Below are 19459 nucleotides of genomic sequence, written 5' to 3'. Positions count from 1 at the left end.
TAAGGGGAAAAGAAGATTTTTTTAGATTTATTTATTTTAGAAAGAGGGAGACAGAGAGAGTGAGCAGGGGGAGGGACAGTGGGAGAGGCAGAGAGAGAGAGAGAATCTCAAGCAGACTCCCTGCTGGGCTAGGAGCCTGACACAGGCCTCAAGCTTATGACCCTGAGATCATGACCTGAGGTGAAATCAAGAGTCGAACTATCCAGGCACCCAGAAAAACATAATATTTTACAGTTATATTCTTCAGAAATATTTCACCTATTCAACCCAGATAAACACAGTATAAAAGAACTTTCTACAAACACTAGTGTACTTCCAAATGGAAATATTACAGTAGACACGCTACTTTATGAAAGTAACAGAAGAGTAAGGGCTCACATTACAGGAAAAGAAAATTTCCTGAACAAATCAAGTCTAAGTTGTATTTTTTCATCTTACCATCTTCAAAATACACTGCATGTAGACATAAAGCCTTATCACTGAAAAAATATGGAGGCTTCTGCTGAATGCTAGAGAGGTTACTCAAGTAGCACTTGGCATTCATTCTTTCCTACCACACCTTATATATGCATACCTGTATCTCAGGTGCAGGAAAGCTAAAACAAAATAAAACCAGTAAACTACATTTCCCAGACTTCAAGTTATAGTTTGCATTCAGAATGTAAATCAGGTTCTACCAGTAAGAAGGCCTCTTTTGAGATTTGGAAAGCAGAAGTGAAGGAAAGAAAATTACGAAGCTATCTTTCCACTGCTGATTTAAAGTGGTAAGCAATGACAAAACAAAATCAATGTGATTGGAAGCAGTTACAACTTTAGTCACCAGATGCAAGCAAGAAGCAGTCACATGACATATTCAGCATTCCTATGATGGGTCCTCGGTTTTACCTTCCTGACCCTTCAGCTATGGCCTTATATATATATATATATATATATATATATATATATATACACACACACATATATTTTTTTTAAGATTTTATTTATTTATGGGGCGCCTGGGTGGCTCAGATGGTTAAGCGTCTGCCTTCGGCTCAGGTCATGATCCCAGGGTCCTGGGATCGAGCCCCACATCGGGCTCCCTGCTTGGTGGGGAGTCTGCTTCTCCCTCTCCCTCTACTGTTCCCCCTGCTTGTACTCTCTCACTCTGTCAAACAAATAAATAAAATCTTTAAAAAAAAAAGATTTTATTTATTTATTTGACAGAGAAAGACACAGTGAGAGAGGAACACAAGCAGGGGGAGAGGGAGAAGCAGGCTTCCCGCGGAGCAGGGAGCCCGATGCAGGGCTCGATCCCAGGACCTTGGGATCAGGATCTGAGCCGAAGGCAGACGCTTAACAACTGAGCCACCCAAGCGCCCCCGGCCTTATATTCTTAAACATATAATCCAGTGATGGTTCTCTGCCTCCAATTCTTCCAAACTATCCAATGATTTTTTTTAAGTATCAAATTCCCTGTATAATATCTTTCTACCTGAAAATCCTAGAGTACTGTTTGTATCTTGCAAAGAATGCTCACAGATAGATTATGTTTAAGCTTAAAATGTACACTGCCGGGTAGCTCAGTCAGTTAAGCGCCTGACTCTTGATTTTGGCACAGATCATGATCTCAAGGGTTCTGAGATCCGGCCCGGGGACTGGCTCTGCGCTCAGCGGGGAGTCTGCTTGACATTCTCTTTCCCTCTTGTTCAAGTGATATTGACTGCCATAAAACCACATTTCAGAGTTGACAGCTGACTTTTTTTAGTCTTTCAACTGTAAAGTGATTCTCTTAGCAGTAGTCCAAGATGACTTTATTTATAATATAAGACAATTGTTAGGTGAACATACAGTAGTAACATTTTAACACTGAATGATCTTGGCTGAAAGAATTTATCAGTAATACACAATGGGGAGTCTGATTCTCTCTCTCCCTTCCCTCTGCCCCACCCCCTGCTTGTGCCTCTCTCATAAATAAATCTTTTAAAAAATAAAACATACATCCACACAAAAAGCTGCATATGAATATTCATAGCAGTATTATTCATACTAGCCAAAATGTAGAAACCCAAATACCCATTAACTGATGGATAAATGAAATGTGGTATATCCATACAACTAACGTTCATCCTCAAAACAGAATCAAGTGCTGATACATGCTACAACATAGATGAACCCTGAAACATTATGCTAAGTGAAAAAAGCCACTCACAAAAACACACACACTGTATGATTTAATTTATATAAAATGTCCAAAGGAGGCAAATCCAGAGAGACAGAAAACAGATTAGTGGTTGCCAGGAGCTGCGGGAAATGGAGGAATGGGGAATGACTGTTAATTTCTTTTTGAGGTAATGAAAATATTCTAAAATTAGACAGTACTGATGGCTACACAACACTGACTTATATACTTTAAAAGGTGGATTACGATATGTGAAATAACAATAGCGACACCAATCCTGAGGTGCAGAACACACCAACACCAAGCAATTCTCCAATACCACCTGGGTGTCCTATAATTCAACTCAATCCTGACATACCTAGAAACAGCACCAGATCCCACAGGCAGGCTAAGGGCTCAGTCCTACAAGACTGCCCTGCCCTTCAGAGGTCAATCGTTAAGTCCAGACTGTCACCTGTGCTTCTAAAGTTCCCATGACTCCCTCCTCAGGTTTGACTAATACGCTACAGCAGTTTACAGAAATCTGAGAAACATTTCAGTCATGAGATTACCAGTTTATTATGAAAAGATATAATTCTGGAACAGCCAAATGGAAGAGATACAGAGGGAAAAAAAGGAAAGGGGTCTGTAGCTTCCTTGCTCTCTGAGCATGCCACTCCCCCCAGCACCTCTGTGTGTTCACCACCAGGAAGTTATCCTACCCCATCCTTCGGATTTTTATGAAGGCTTCATTACACAGTTATGATTGATTAAATCATTGATCACAGCAATTCAACCTCCAGCCCCTGGCCCCTCTCCAGGTCAGAGAGGTGGGACTTAAAAGTTCTAAACCTCTAATCGCAGGGTTGGTTCTCCCGGCAATCAGTGGCCATCTTTACGTGCTTCCCAAAAGTCACCTCATTAACATGACAAAAGACACTTTTGTGGCTCTCTTAGGAAATTCCAAGGGTTTTAGGAGCTCTGCACCAAGAACAGGGAAGACCAAATAGATTCTTTCTTATTGTAACTCACAGTATCACATGTGTTATATTTCAATAAAGCTGCCATAGTGTTAAAAAAAAAAAAAAGTGACGATTATTTCCTTAGGATATAGCCTCAGAGACAAAAATACCAGTCTTTGATATGTCAAAATGCTTTTGAAAAAGAAAAGGGGGGGCTCTACAGATTTATACTCCCTCCAGCAATAAATTTAGTACCTATGTCACTGTACTGAGGTGAACTGGCACCATTTCTTAAATCCTAAATCTGGTAAGAGAAACATATTGTTATTAAAGTTGAACACTTTTTTTCCATATTTTAGTAACTTTTTTCTTCTGCAAAGGGTAGTTCTTAGGCTTTAAAATAGACATCTCTGGGGCGCCTGGCTGGATCAGTTGGAAGAGCACGCAACTCTTGATCTCGCCCCGTGTTGGGTATAGAGATTACTTAAAAATAAAATTAAATAATACATTATATGTTAAAAAAAAAAAAGATAGTAGGAAGGGAAAAATGAAGGGGGCGAAATCAGAGGGGGAGATGAACCATGAGAGACTATGGACTCGGAGAAACAAACAGGGTTTTAGAGGGGAGGGGGATGGGGGGATGGGTTAGCCCAGTGATGGGTATTAAAGAGGGCACATATTGAATGGACACTGGGCGTTATACGCGAACAATGAAATGAATCACGGAACACTACATCAAAAACTAATGATGTAATGTATGGTGATTAACATAATAAAACAAAAATTTTTAAAAATTAAATAAACAGACATCTTTATGCACACAACTCTTACACTATAAACCAAGAGATTAGTTACTTTCTTACCATTTTGGCAGCAATAATGAACTCAGCCTCAATCTGTTCTACTTCAGCTTTTAACTTTAAAACTTTCCTTGAAGTCAAAATACTTTTTAAAATAGTCTCAAGAACCATTCTCCTCCTAAAATAGGCAGATTAAAAGGGACACTACAGTAGGAGTCCACCTGGTTACATGAATTTCCAGTTTCCTGACTGCAATTCACTTTCAAGTAAAATGTCCAACTGACTCTGGAGATGTTTTAAAGTAATATGGAGTAGCAAAAAGGAAATGAAATATTAACACTTCCTACAATCCAGGTACTTAGGTGTACCTCATTTAATCCTACCAAGCCTATTAACCGCACTTAATAAAATTAAAATCACCAAAACTGAGGCCTTCGCCACGCAGCAAATATGTGGCAAAGTTATGGATCAAACTAAGGTGTGCCTAATTCCAAAGTCCCTAATTCTTTCTGCCACTTAACAATGCTTCCCGAGTCAATGACTCTGAAAATCAGACATTCTGAACACTAGTTCTGCCATTTATTATGTGACTAATTTCTGAGCTTTGTATGTAGCATTTTTATAAAAACAAGGTTTTTATTCACAAAATAAATACAAAAATGCTAAAAATTCACTGTGAAATCGAAGTTTAAAAAATACCTATTTCTTAAACAGCAAAATGTACAGAATAATTCTAGACACTTTTCTTGAATTTATATCAATTTCACTGAACCTTCCAACATTTACAAACATGTGATCACTCGCTGAAAAACATTTTTTTAGGAACTGCCAATCTCCCCGTCACACAAAAATGCATCATTCTCAACTATAATGCCTTTTATTCTTCTTTACCACATGAGACATGTTTTCAGTATTGTATGCACCATTCAGGAAGTAGCACTACATTAAGAGAAATGACTACTTCAGCTACTTAAGAAGAGATAAAGAGCAGAGGAGCTTGTGAGCAAGCTGTAGTACAATAAAGAAAAAGACAAGGTAAAGAAACAATAAAAACAAGGTAGGAAACCAACCTTCTACTCTACCATAGCTAATGAATATAGCTGTGATAAAGGAAAAGTCATTTAAATTATATAACCCTTAAGGACTCTTGATTAGCTTTTAAAAACTCTACTTTTAGTCCAAAACAGCTACTTGGTAAGATTAGGACTGATTTCCAAAGCATGGAATATACCAATATATATGAGGGATTCTTCCACAAGGATCTGCACATACATGAAAACAAAAATCAACTCAAACATCAATACCCGAATTCTTAAACTAAAACTTTTTTTCCAAGAACTCCCTCACTCCTCATTCTGACATATTAAAAAGGGTAGTAATATTTAATGAAATTGTCACAAACTGGATAAAAGTCTTTAATAAAACACATTTTTATTCTAAAATTATTTTGATATTGGGACGCCTAGATGGCTCAGTCGTTAAGCATCTGCCTTCAGCTCAGGTCATGATCCCAGGGTCCTGGGATCAAGCCCCACATAGGGCTCCCTGCTCGGCGGGAAGCCTGCTTCTCCCTCTCCCACTCCCCCTGCTTGTGTTCCCCCTCTCGCTGTCTCTCTCTGTGTCAAATAAAATCTTAAAAAATAAATATGTAAATAAATAAAATTATTTTAATATTAAGGTATCAATAGGACTGGGGCAGACCAAAAAATATGAACTTATCTACAACCCCTTATTTTACCCTAGGGCTATTATTAAAATAAGTCTACTCTACACAAAATCATGTATTGTTTTTCTTAGCTGGTATAACACAATCAAGCTATTGTGCAGTGGTAAAAGAGCTCTTAAGAAAAAATTACTGCTGAAGTAATTTTTGAGTCGAGGTGACTTACCACAATTCTACTCTCCATAAACACCACTGTTTTTAATCATAACTTTACTTACAGCTTTACCCACTGTCAAACAAAATTTTCACTTTCCAATGAGATTCTTTCAAACTAAAGTAATAAAAGTAATGCTTTTATGATCACAGTATTTGCTAAATTGTGTACTAAGATTTTATTTCGGTTAAAAAAAGAAAAACCACTTATTCATCGGCGTGCCTGGAAGGACATTCAACAAAACATGACCAGTGGTTAATTTAGGATGGTAGAATTATGGATGTGTTTTTTTTTTCTTTAGCTTATTCATATACCCTGATTCTCTGCATCAAACACAACTTTTTTTAATGCTTGTGAATAAGAGTGAGAACAACCTGAGTTAAAGGATAAGAAACATAGGTGCCATATTTTAATTCAATATCAACAATTCAAATCCACTTATTCAGAGTTAACATAATGTAAATGTCACTCAAGAACTGTCAGTAAATCGACAAAGTTCAATTTTTAAATTAATTTCCTCAAGAAAATTTTAAATAAATCTCCTCAGGCCCCTGTGAGAAAATAATCTGTCTCTTTATAGAACTGGGGGTCGGGTGGGGGGAGATAAGGGTGGAAAATGGCACGGTATGTCCAGGTGATCACAGGAAAGACAATAGAGAAAAACTACTAAACCTGAGAAACAGGACCACATCATTTCATTGATTCAGAGATACGGATTCACAGGAAAAATCCGAGTAGCAGGAAGTAAATGATCAGAGACATCAGGTAAGCACTTAGAGGATAATGGGCAAAAGAAAAGAAAAAAGCCAGGAAAAAAAAAAACTGAACTCAGGCATATTTGTGTAAATCATGTAAATCATTCTGAAAAGCAAATTTTAAAATAAAAGTTATCTAATAATTTATGACTCAAATTGAATCAGCTCTGCTTTCTTCACCAGGAAAAGAGCACCTTACCATGGGCGTAGCAACTCGGTAGCAAAACCAAAAACACCTTCAAAAGCATCTCAAGATCTTTTATGCCTGCTTTGGAATGAACTAGTAGTCAAAGTAAGGTGTATAGTTAAGCAATTAATATACAAACACACAAATAACCAGTTTTTACACAATAAAAGAATCTACAAATCATCAGATGTGAAGGGAATGCAACTCTGAAAAACAAAAAAGGTACAGCACTGAGGTAAGTCATGGACTGAACTGACTTCACAGACCACAATGAGGAAATTATCTTTAAACCAAACTAACTAACTCTGCTAGGTTAAGCCATAAGAAAAAATGCTTGTCAATATTCAAGCATTTTTTATCCACAAAAACAACAATTTCATATGGTTCCACCCAGTGGTTGGCTGATAAATATTTAACAACTACCTCTCTGAAAAAAAGACCCTGATTTATAGTTTTTGCAGATTCCCATGTCATAAACAGTCCTACCATAACCAGTTCCAAGCTGCCAAGATGATGTCATTGAACATGGAGCTGGAAAGATGCACAAGGTCAGCTCACCAGCTCCAACACACCACTAGTTCTACCCGATACTCTGATCTAAGGATCATCAGAGCAATTTCACTTTCCTTAAATCAGGCTTTTGCCTGAATATTCCCATTTCCTACTCCCCTAGGTTAGAAGGAATACATCTTTGACACTTTAAGACATCACTACACTAAAATTCATTCACAATAAAGAATAGATGAGATTACTATTTTTATTCATTCAACACTTTTTTACTAAACATTTATCTAGTGTCATATATTGTTCTGAGCACTGGGACAGCAAGGAACAAGAAAAAGGCGTTCCTTGCTCTCATAAGGCTTATGATCTATTTTAGGACACACTTAAATTAAAAACATATTAAAGTCTGACAAACGCTATAAAGAAAATGTAACAGTGATGGGAGGGTGCTATTTTAAACTGAGTGGCAAGGAAATGAGGTGATATTTAAGCTGAGATCTTCAAGATAAGAGGCCAGCCTTGCAAAGATCTGGGAACCATCATTTCAAACAGAGGAAACAACTAGTATAAAAACCCTAACACAAGAATAAGCAAGGCCTGTTTGAGAAATTAATCTGCGGCTAAAGGCAGTGAGCAAAGGTGAGCCACTCTGAGTGGCTGTCAGGTCCATATTATACCGACAGACTGTGAGTGAGTTTCTATTTTCTGGAAGAGTACAGTTTGTATTTTATTCTGAGTAGAATGGGAAAAGTAGTTTGATAAATTTGTTAAATGAACAAACGAATGCATACTTTAACAACCCCTTAAAAGATTTGGTTCACAACCTATTACTTGTATTCACTTTTCTCAATATGATCATTTTGATTACTTCACAATCCACCTAGAATATTATCAAGTTAAAGCAGGCCACAGTAGGCCTCAGACTATGAATATACCTGAAATAAACGTAGAGGTTTGACTACTTATCAGTTCAGAAATAAGGATTTTTTAGAGAGAGAGAGAAAGAAAACAAGTGCACTCAAGAGAGGGGGGAGAGGGATAATCAGAGAAGGGGAGAGAATCTTAAACAGACTCCATGCCCAGCACAGAGCCCACCGCCCAGTACAAAGCCGGTTGCAGGGCTAGATCTCACAACTCTGAGATCATGACCTCAATCGAAATCAATAGAAGTATGCTTAACTGACTGAGCCACCCAGGTGCCCAAGAAAGAATCTTATTAATCCAAGATGGATATTTCATAATTGAAATTGTAACATGAATTCGCGCGCGCGCACGCACGCACGCGCACACACACACACACACACGGGGTGGGGGTGGGCAGCAGTGGGAGAGGGAGAAGCAGACTTCTAGCTGAGCAGGGAGCCCAAAGCAGCACTCGATCCCAGAACCCGGGGATCATGACCCAAGCCAAAGGCAGACACTTAACCAACTGAGTCACCCAGGTGCCCCTAAAAGATTTTTTTTTTAATCAACAGGAAATGACACTTATAACTTAGAAAAAAGAGAGTTTAAAAATAAATGAATTTTAGGGGCACCTGGCTGGCTCAGTCAGTGGAGCGTGTGACTCTTGGACTCCGGGCTGTGGATTTGAGCCCCACGTTTGGTGTAGAGATTGCTTGAAAATAAAATCTCCAAAGTTAATTAATTTTTAAAAGGGTTTACAAAATCTTGTCTCAGCATAATGAAATACTGAAAGTTTGCATTATCATTAATTTTCCCGGCACTCCTATTTCCTACCTAAATATTACTTAAATTACAGTTTTAAAAATGCATTTTAAACATTCAAGTATTTTTCATTTATGAGCACAAACATGCTTATGTTACTCAATAAAACTGTGCACATTAATGTAGCTAGCTGCTAGCTTACCACAGAACTACAGTGAAACTACTTATAGGCCCTGCCTTTTCCGAGGGGGCGGTAAATAGGCAGTGCAATACCAAGAGAACAAAGCATACTAATAAATTTGTGTTAAGCTGAAAATCTCTCTCTAAAGCTATGACACCTCTTTTTGGACTCTCTACAAAAAACTTAAGAAATGCTAAGAATATCGTCTGATAAAGCACTTTCTTGATAACAGCAACTTACCTTCTTTAACAAAAGGAGTTTGGCAACAGAAAACCAACCAAGTTTTGGATCCCAATCTCACGTGAACCAGTATCCCTGATAAAAGAAAGGTGTAATATAGCCCAACTTCAAAAGCCTAAGTCCATGTAAATCACCAACACTCAGAATTCAAGAAAAAGCCCAAAAGAAGTATGGAACAAGCCAAAAATAGTTTAAGTGTCACTCGACTTCCAAATCAGGCTTTTCTTTTTATTTTGTTTACCTTACCTCTCTGTTCCTTTCCTACGTCCTCTGTCCATAACCATTTCCCCATGTATTTTCACTCTGCATACACAAAAATTGATTTGAACATACTTTCTCTCCTTGTATCTAAATTTTTTTTAATTTTTCTAGGACTACATGGTTTTAAGTGAAATATTTTTAGTCAAAATACTTTTGGTTATACAAACATACATAAAAGCTGTTTTCAAAGACATGAATAACAAGATAAGTGGTCACTCATTGAGCAAATGTAAATGCCTATCATGTGCATGTCTCTGTTCTGAATACTGGGTATTTTGCAGTGAATAAAAGAAAGCTCTTTACCTAAGGACACTAAAGCCAAACTGCTTGGCAGGTTCGAGAAAGTTCAAGGAGACCCATGTGCCTGGTGTGGAATAAACCAAGGAGAAAGTAATAGGGCGTATCATCAGAGAGGTAAGAGGCACAGATGATGGAGGGCCTTGCAGGCCCTATTGTATTCTGGCTTTTACTCTAAGGAAAGCCACTGAAGGATTCTGAACATCAAAGTAACATAATTCAACTTGCATTTCAAAAGGATCACCCTGGCTACTGTCCTGAGAACAGAAAAGAGCAGAAGCAGCAAAGAGACTACTAAAATAAGACAAGCAAGAGATGTTTGCTTAGAGAAGAGTGTGAGCAGTGGTCTTATGGTAGACTTTAAGGTACAATACATTATTGTGAATTAGATGTGGGGGTGTAAGAAAGTGAAATCAAGAATGTCTACCAGGTGTCAGCCACAAAAAACTAAAAGATGGGGTGGACACCTAGAAGATGAGGGAGATGGAATAAGAGCAATCACTGGGGTAGGAGAGAAAGATGGAGAGGTCAGTCTTGACTTATGAAATATGGGATATCTAATTAGGAATGTCGACTCAGCAGTTGGGTACACATGTGTGGAGGTTAGGAAAGAGATCCAAGCTGAAGATAACATTTTTAGTTTGAAATATATGATAATTCTAGCTAGAGAATAGGATGAGATTACAAAAGACTACATATATAGAAGAGACTTAAACATAGAGCTCTGGGACACTGCCTTATTTTTTAGAAGTTGGGGCTACAAAAAAGAACCAGAAAAAGAAACTAAAAATAAGCAGTAGTGTCCCAGAAGCAAGGGGAGAAAAGGTTTCAAAGAGAAGAAAATTATCAACCGTGTCAGATGCTGCTGCTGCATCCAAGAGAATTAGGACTGAGAACTGACTAGGGAATGTATCACCAAGGAGCTCACTGGTAAGCTCAACAAGAGTAGAGTGAAAAAGAAAAAGAAAAAAAAAACCTGAATGTAATGGATCCAAAAAAGATAGGAAGGACTGGTGACCACAAATAACTCTTTTAGAAAACGGTAGCTGAAGAAAAATGTGGTGCTGGGGGAGTTTGTTTGTTTTAAAGAAGGGAGATACTTCAGCATATCTCTACACTGATAGGAACGATCAAGTAGAAATGGCAAACGGTGATGACACAGCTCACTGGCAGGCAGGAGCCCGGGACGAATACTGAGGCAATGCAATGTCCTTGACAGGAGAAGGGGATAGAACCCAGGGCAAGAAGAATGGAACCCATGATCACAGAACAGAAAATGCAGAGAGTGTGGGTATAGATGCGAAAAGAGATGAAAAAGTTTTTTCTGATTGCTTTCATTTTTAATATACAGGAAGCAAGGTCATCAGCTGAAAATGCAAAGAGGTGCTAGAGTTTTAAGGAGAGATCTAAAATAGTCATTTAGGGGAGTGGGAGAGTGATTCAACCAGGGAAATGTATTAAGATTCCAGAACTGGGACACCTAGCCGACTTAGTCGGTGGAATGTGTGACTCTTGATCTCAGGGTCCTGAGTTGGAGTGCCACATTGGGTGTAGGGATTACTTTAAAAAAAAAAATTAAGATTACAGAACTGTGGGCAGCATGAGGACCCTCCTAATTTATAGGGAGATGAGGTCAGCATCAGTGTTTTTTTTTTTCCCCTCAAGCCACATTCAAATGTCACGTACAGGCTAGTCTAGATTGGGGGGGGGTGGCAAACTATAGGTGAGTACAGTAAAGAAGTGCTACAGAGAACTGAGGGTGTACAAATGTAAAATTTCTAACAGTGGACCATGGATTCAAAGCATGGACGTGGAGGAAGGAGGGCTCGGGACAGTACAGCAGCAACATTCTATAGGTCCCTGACACAGAAGTACTGTGTAAGTGCGGTAATTAACAGAAAGAGCTGGAGAGGTACAATGTTGAGGTCCTAGTGGAATGCATGAAACTGCGTATTATGAAATAATCTTAGTAAAGGGCAGGTCTGCTTAAGAAGTTATAAAAAAAAAAGTTATTTATAAAACTACTATGAAGACTAAAGCAAAACCTCTCCTTGGGCATAGTGAGCCTGCAGATGAGGGAAACTGGAAGGTGAAGGGGCAGTAACAGAAGAACTGTATCACAAGAATTGTAGCTGGAAGGTTCCCAGACATGGAATCCCCAAGAAAACCATTTCCAGCACTTCTGGAAAAAGTCCACTTTGAACAACCTGCCCGATTCAGAAGGCACCAGTGCCAGAGCACAACAGGATGAGCTACATTAAAATCATCTTTCCCCTCACTTCTCTTTCCCCACTGAGCTGGACTCTGGACAGGTGAATGGACAGCACAGTGAAGAGAAGCTGGTAAAATAAAAGACACCTACTAGGACTCTTGCTCCAGAGCAGACTTCTGGGCTCGAGAATTTCTAAATTGTATAAGAGTTTTAACACTGAATATTATACTGAACTGTACCTTCCAATGACTAAAGTAACACTATCATTGACAAGTAAGCACAAGAATTTTTATTACCTAAAACTAACTAGGAAAGCTACCTGACTTTCCTAAAAGCTCATCCAGAGGCAGGGAAAGACTTCATCTATAGGGACAGTTTGAAGGTATAGGGAGAGAGTTGTTCTCTCCTTAAGCTTTATCAAGTCCCATCCACTGCACATACCAGTTCCAGAAATACCCATGGGTTCTCACCATATGTAAGTGCAAAATATACACAATGCTGAATATACAAAAAATTCATTTTTGCTTTATTAAGCAAAAAGTGGAAGTATATTATTAAGCTACATGGAACAAAATTTTATGTTTTACTAACACATGCTTACAATAATCCAATCAAAGGTTTAACAAGAAATCTTAGCATGAATTTCTAATTGGGTAAGATATAAAATGAAAATATCAGTGCTCATCGTTTAGTCAATTTCAAAGATACCTAAATTTAACATGGAGTTATCTAATGCTTTCTAGGAAAAAGAGGGAGTTTGTCTTACTGTAATCCATTTTGACTAAAATACATTTGCAAGTATTTTATGGTGTCATAATAAAGACAACTTATTACCAAGTCTTTTGGCTTTCAGTTCAGAAACTCCCTTTGGATGGATTCCCACAGCTCTTTCAGCTAAATCCTGCTCTGTTCATTATGTGTTTGTATTATAGAAAAGTTCCAGTATTCTTAAGCTTTGAAGTGAGGTAGCAGGATGCATAAAATTAATTATTAATAAGCTAAATTTCAAGTTTTTCCACATGGTATGGAAAGAAAATCAGGATAAATTCCCTCACCTAACTAGTAAGTAAGAATTAAGGATAAGCACACATTTCACTCAGTTCTTCTCATGAATGCACAGGGAACCCATAATGTTCCTCTCAAAAACATTACTAACATTTTTCAATAAAATGTTAAAATATTTCATGAGAACTGAGATTAAGAACACTATAACAGATGAAAACCAATATGCATTGCCAGTTGTGAGAAAAAAAACTTACAAAGCATTTACAAAAGTGCCCCAGACTCAAAAGAAAAAAAACAGTACCCCAAACTCACCCTAAAGCAGATGAAAACCTAAACACTTTCAAAAAGTGACACCTGGGATATAAAAAATGTAGCAGCAACCTGTCCTAGAGAATAAATGTGAGAAATTACTTACAAAGCACTTTGGAAATGTTTTTATACAAATGCTAATTGATACCAACAATCTATACAAAAATGAGCACAGCTGCAATGCTTTTTTATGGACATTCTTAATCACTTTATTAATTACATCTGATAAAGGAAACACTTTGTAAAGCATTCTGAAGGGTCTTAAAAAAAAAAAAATGAACTAACTCCCTACTCCCATCCTGTCACACACACATATACCCTGAGGATGAAAGCACCAACATTTCAAATACTCCAACAATTATAAGATGGGATGATCCTGGAATTTATTTAGACTCAAAACATTATAAACTATTCTGAGATAGAAATACTTTGAAAACATAGTATTTTTTAAGGTACAAAACCCTATTTTTTTTTAAGATTATCTAGGGGCACCTGGGTGGCTCAGTCATTAAGTGTCTGCCTTCGGCTCAGGTCGCGATCCTAGAGTCCCAGGAACAAGTCCCACATCAGGCTCCCTGCTCATTGGAAAGCCTGCTTCTCCCTCTCCCACTCCCCCTGCTTGTGTTCTCTCCCTCGCTGTATCGCTGTCAAATAAATAAAATCTTTAAAATATTTATTTGACAGACAGCAAGAGAGCACAAGCAGGGGTAGTAGCAGAGAGAGAGGGAGAAAAAAAAGTATATTGTCAAAGTAACTCTTCCCACAAGAAACATACATTAAAAAAAAACACAACTCTCTACCACTAAAATATAAGGGATTACTTTCCATATTACTCCCAGGCACAACCACAAAAAGCGAGCAGCCAACCTAAAAATCTTTGAAAGTTCTATCTGAAAGTACATTATCTTCAATAATGTATAAGGTGTTAACAAATCAAAAGGTCCACCTAAACTGAAATGCCATCTATGAAAAAATTATTAATCTACATTATTTTGTAATGATCAAAAAAATGACACTGGAACACATCAATTTGGCCTTCTGATGAGACCACACAAAATAAGCACTTTTTTAAAAAATCCTGTGTATATAAGACAAAAGCAAGCAATGCAACCTTATATTCAGAATAAATACTACAAACAGCATTCTCCTTTTAGTAAGCAGTTCCATCACAGTCGCAATACTAGCAGCAAAGTCCAAATATGGAACCACAAATTATTACTAATCCTTCCCTTTTCAGCATGATCAAGTCAATACTATATTTATCTGTAAATAGTGACTAAAAGATCGAACTTCCAAATAGGTGCTTTATTTAAAACATTTCTTGTAGAAAAGTAATCCACTGTTTCTTCTTGGAGATTCTGAAAAATAGAAAATGTTGTATAGCAAAGATTATTTACAGAAAACAACCAGAAGTGCATTACTCTTCAATAAATACACTGTACCAAAATCATCCAGTATGGAAGGAGGGAAAAAAAAGTTTCTTAAACCTCCTCCTCCTTTCATTTTAAAATGTAGAATGATTTTACTAAACTGACAAGAAAATGTAACCTAATAATCTCAGCCCTATGAAGTTACTTATTAACCTTTAAGTAGACTTAGGGATCTATACTTCCTGCACTCCACCTGACAGCTTCCCTGTAAGTAGGCAGGCAGTAGGGGTGTAAGTCAGTCCTTACTTGCAACATCGATAATGAGGAAAGAACTTCACGCTCGGGTTAAAGCGATAATTGTGGGTTTTGTTTGCTTCTAGAAACGCAACAACCAACACAGGTGCCACTACATAATGGGTGCTCCATGAATACCGGTTTAATAAATGGTAGGGTTTAATTAGTGCAACATTAGTTTTCTTTTCCCTCTAACTTTAGAGAGCCTCTGGCTCAAAAAGCAACTGAAGACCATGCCACCACGGCCCGCCAAAAGCACATAAACTTATTTATTCATAATGAAATAGACTTTGGGCGTCTCAAAAGAACAAAATACAATCCAAACACCTTTAATTTCTCATTCTTTCGAAAGAAAAGCAGAAACAACACTTATCTTTTAACAACTTATTTTTAAACAGAAAATGTCAACCAACTTTTCCTCAAAATGAAAAATTTCACATTTCAACTACATATTCTACACTTGTAACATTGATAATAACCGATCAACACCATGTATATGGTGGGTAAAAACAAAAAAGCATATAAACAAAAACTGCATGCGGTTTGCCAACGTTTTTTCCCTTGAGTCAAGAGGGTATGTGCCTAAATTTTACTAGCTGTGAAATCAGTTTTGATGTTTCAAGATTCGTTCATTCATTCAAATATTTTACTGAGCACCTACTATAAGCCAGACTCTTTAAAACAAAATATGTCAATTTTGTAAACTGAACATCAGCACCAAATTCCCCTACAAAAGTTTATCATTTGAAATAACAGCAACTAAGGAGAAATTCCAGTCTTATTTCAAGTACACATGAAGTCAGCCCATCGGGGCTTTTCAGCTATAAATGCTGCATCAGCGAGCCGCTACCTACCACACCCGTTACCAAAAATCACAACTGAAGCGGCAAAGGAAAGACAACCTGTACGAGTAACACGAGCTCCTCCGAGTAGGTGATCGGGCAGGGCTTTCTCTGCGGGGCCCAAAGAGAAGCGCCGCGAGACCCGCGAGCGGAACGCGCAGCACGCCTCAGGCGAGAGTCCCGGCTCCAGAGGCAGGGGTTCCTGCCCCACCCCCAAACTCTCACCTGGAAGACCCCGGCCCACCCCGCCCGCCCTTCGCGCCTCCCCTCCCGACTCCCAGACCTGCAAAGTTTGGGGGAGGGGGTCTTTTCATTTCCATTTTACATCAGGCTGGCGGTTGGCTCCCTCAGCCACCCGCCTGTCGTCAATTTTGAACTGAGCATGTAACCATTTCTCAGAAGGAATGGAAGAAAAACCAAAGGCAGGGTCCGCAGGAAGACCTCGCCCAGACCTGAAAATGGAGCCGCAGGCTCAGCCCACAGCCCGCAGCGCGCGGGGGGCAGGGCCGGGCCGCGCTCCCCGCCGAGCCCTCGGCGGCGGGGGTTCGAGGCTGCGGGCCCCCGCCCAGGAGGCCGCGAGGGCGAGGTCTGGGTGCCGGCGCGCGACCCGGCCGGCGGGACACTCACCGTCGCCTTTGTCTCGACCGCCGGCTCCAGCCGCAGCCGCTCTCGGTGCCGGCTCCGCGGCTCCTGCCACCCCCACGCCCGCAGCTGCGCTCCCCGGCGCGCTCGCCGCTTCCTGGCCCCTCCCTCCCCGCCCAGGCTCGCGCGCGGGCGGAGCGAGAGGCGGCGCGCGCCCGGAGAGCCCCGGGAGGGCAGCGCCGCCGCGCAGCTGCCGCCGCGCCGGCCCCACCCCCTGCCCCGCCGGGGCGTTGGACTTAGCCGGCGACCCCCGCAACGCGCCGCGTCTTGCAGCTGCGCGGGCTAGGAAGCCCCCTCCTAAGGGAGAGGAGGGCCGCGAGCCGGGGTTGGAGCCCGCGCGGGAAAGGACGCGCCGGAAGATGGCGACCAGGGCTGGGTGGGAGCGCACGAAAGCCCCTCCTCGCCCTCCTCCCGGCGGCTGGCAACGGCGACTCGCGCCCCTTCCCCGGACCGCGCGGAGGGGCGGTGCCTGCGCTCCAAGTGGGACCGCGGACGCTCCCGGGCTGCCCAGGCTAGGCGCTGAGCCCTGGCACCACTTGTCGGTTGGAAACGGTGGAGAGAAAGATGCCCTGAAATCATCGGACCACCGCTTTTTATTAATGTAAACGTCAGAATCGTTGAATCTGTCATAACTAACTGGCTTTTATGGCCTAGAAGTTCCACCTGACATTTGAAAAGCGTGAAATTACTTCTCCTGGATCTCTGAGTCTTCTTTAGCTGTATGTTTTATATATCCCAGAAATCAGAAATACCTAAGAGTCCCCATCCAGCAATCAACCTTCCACCAAATGCCTACATTAAGTTTTCAGGCCTACAACACTTAGAATATGATGTAGTAATATATACGTCTTCTTCATCTGGATTGATTATATTAGTACAATATTAGTTTTCTTTTCCCCCTAAGTTTCTAATTCTCGCTCAAAAAGCAGTTCAAGACTTAGCCAGGTCCTTCCAGCTAGTTGCTCAGAACACATATTTTGTGGAGTCCTTGGCTCCCTTTCTTCTCTGATCTTCACCTCCAAGCTGTCAGGCAAGACTGTTGGACTCTCAGAGTAAATCAGAATCAGACCAATCAGTGCATTACTTCCGTCTTCTGACTTGGATCGTACTTCAGTGGCCTGCTAAATGGTCTCTCTGCCCACCATTAACTCACTCTATTGTCAGAGCAACAAACAGAACACTGTCTTACAAGAAAAGTCAGCTCCGGTCTCATCTGGCCCAAATCCTCCAGTGGCTCCCTATTTCATTGTCTGTAAAAGCTAAGGTCTTTACGGTGACCTACGAACCCTTGGTTTTGCCTGTTCCCTTCACCTGTCTCACTCCAGCTCCAACTACCCTTTGTTGCTTGAATAATCCAGACTACTACTTAGGGCCTTTGAAGGGCAGCTCCTTTTCCAGGAACATTCTCCCTCAATGTCTGCTTTCCCTCTTCTAACTCCTTTCCCAAATCTCACCCTAACAGTGATGCTTAGACTGACCACACTATTTAAAATTGCAACTCCCCCAACCCCAACTCTCATTCCTTCCTAACTTGCTTTTTTGTTTCCATGACACTTTAAACCTTGCAACAATCTTTATAATTTACTTATTTTGTATGTTTATCTCTTAATGCCTGTCTTCCCCAATATAAGATGGAATTTTGTCTGCTTTGTTCGGCTGATGTACCCTGGTGCCTAGAGTAAATGAAAAAAATGTTTAAATCCCCTGAGATGATAAAAAGTGCAAAGAAAAAAAAAAGACCAATTTTTTATTTTAAATTTGCTCTTTGTCCCAATTTCTATTAGTTAACCCATGGATCCTTATCTACAGTATAATAAAAGCATTTAAATTTTCTAGTTACTCTGAGTACAGTGAAAACTTGACATTTAATGCAGTTTTTCTGACCAGTGATATCCTGGTATCCTAGTTCAAAAAAATAGGAATAACAAACTAGAGGAAGCTCTCTGGCCTGAAATTCAAAGGCATATTAATTCTAAAAATTTCCTAGGACAGAAAACCCAGGAAGTTCCTACAACTGCATTTGAGTCTATAATCACCTCAAAACTAAAAGAAATGTGGGATGCTAAAAAAAAAAAAAAAGGAAAAAACAAAAAAAAAGCCCAGGGGCGCCTGGGTGGCTCAGATGGTTAAGTGTCTGCCTTCAGTTCAGGCCGTGATCCTGGGGTCCTGGGATCAAGCCCCACATCAGGCTCCTGGCTCAGTGGGGAGCCTGCCTCTCCCCCTGCTCATGCGCTCTCTCTCTGTATCTCTGTGCCTCAAATGAATAAATATTAAAAAAAAAAAAAGCCCAGAAAATTCCTGAACTTAATATGTCTGGTATGTTTGTAACCCTTCCTTTGAATTGCTAACGTAGTCATTTTGTGTGAATGCCTTAAAAGTAGCATTTCCTATCATTTATTCATAAGAGTTAACATGCGTTATGTAAACATTTGTTTTCAGGTTTCCCATATGTTTATACCATATCATATGCAACTGAATACCCTGATAATGTCTAATTTCAGTTGCTACAGCTATTCATACACCTCTCTTGTCAATAGAAAAAAAAATCAATTAATACAATTCTTGAAGGATACCTTTTGTATGAAAGTCTGTGTGTATAATTATGCTCGGTATCATATTTATAGCATAGTTTCTTTACACATTTTATTTATCCTTTATGATTTAAAACAGTTTAAGGCTACAGATTATTCTTACAATTTAGATTATTTTTTATAAAATTAGACTACTTTTGTTTAAGAACCGCTGATAACGTGTTTCATCAATGTCGAAACATGGTTTGTAATTACGATAATACCAAATAATTTTTCTGGAGTTAATATAAGGATGCTTTAATGATGACTATCATTAAAATTGTTACCAAGTAGAATCTTGTCAAAAGGACAAGGTAAAAAATAGACACTGTTTATAATTTATTCACAT

The 19459-nt window shown here is 39.6% G+C and overlaps 1 protein-coding gene and 1 pseudogene across 5 annotated transcripts in view; both read right to left on the bottom strand.

The window, feature by feature from the left end:
• Positions 1 to 16614, bottom strand: part of CDC42SE2 (CDC42 small effector 2) — a 113859-nt gene extending 97245 nt beyond the window's left edge. For 4 of the 5 annotated variants that reach the window (XM_028103434.2, XM_028103435.2, XM_028103438.2 and 1 more), the window contains exon 1: positions 16526 to 16614. The gene's annotated coding sequence lies outside the window, so the exon portion shown is untranslated. Of the gene's footprint in view, positions 1 to 16181; positions 16271 to 16525 lie in introns of those variants that run through there. The other variant, XM_088023250.1, reaches the window with a different exon arrangement.
• Positions 10019 to 17119, bottom strand: LOC148164303 (uncharacterized; annotated as a pseudogene).
• Positions 17120 to 19459: the final 2340 nt, after the last annotated feature.

The sequence above is a fragment of the Eumetopias jubatus genome, unplaced genomic scaffold (assembly GCF_037043125.1).
Source record: "Eumetopias jubatus isolate StellerSeaLion01/CBP00866 unplaced genomic scaffold, mEumJub1_p1.0 scaffold_5, whole genome shotgun sequence".
Lineage (NCBI taxonomy): Eukaryota > Metazoa > Chordata > Mammalia > Carnivora > Otariidae > Eumetopias > Eumetopias jubatus.
This window is presented reverse-complemented; position numbering and strand designations above follow the sequence as displayed.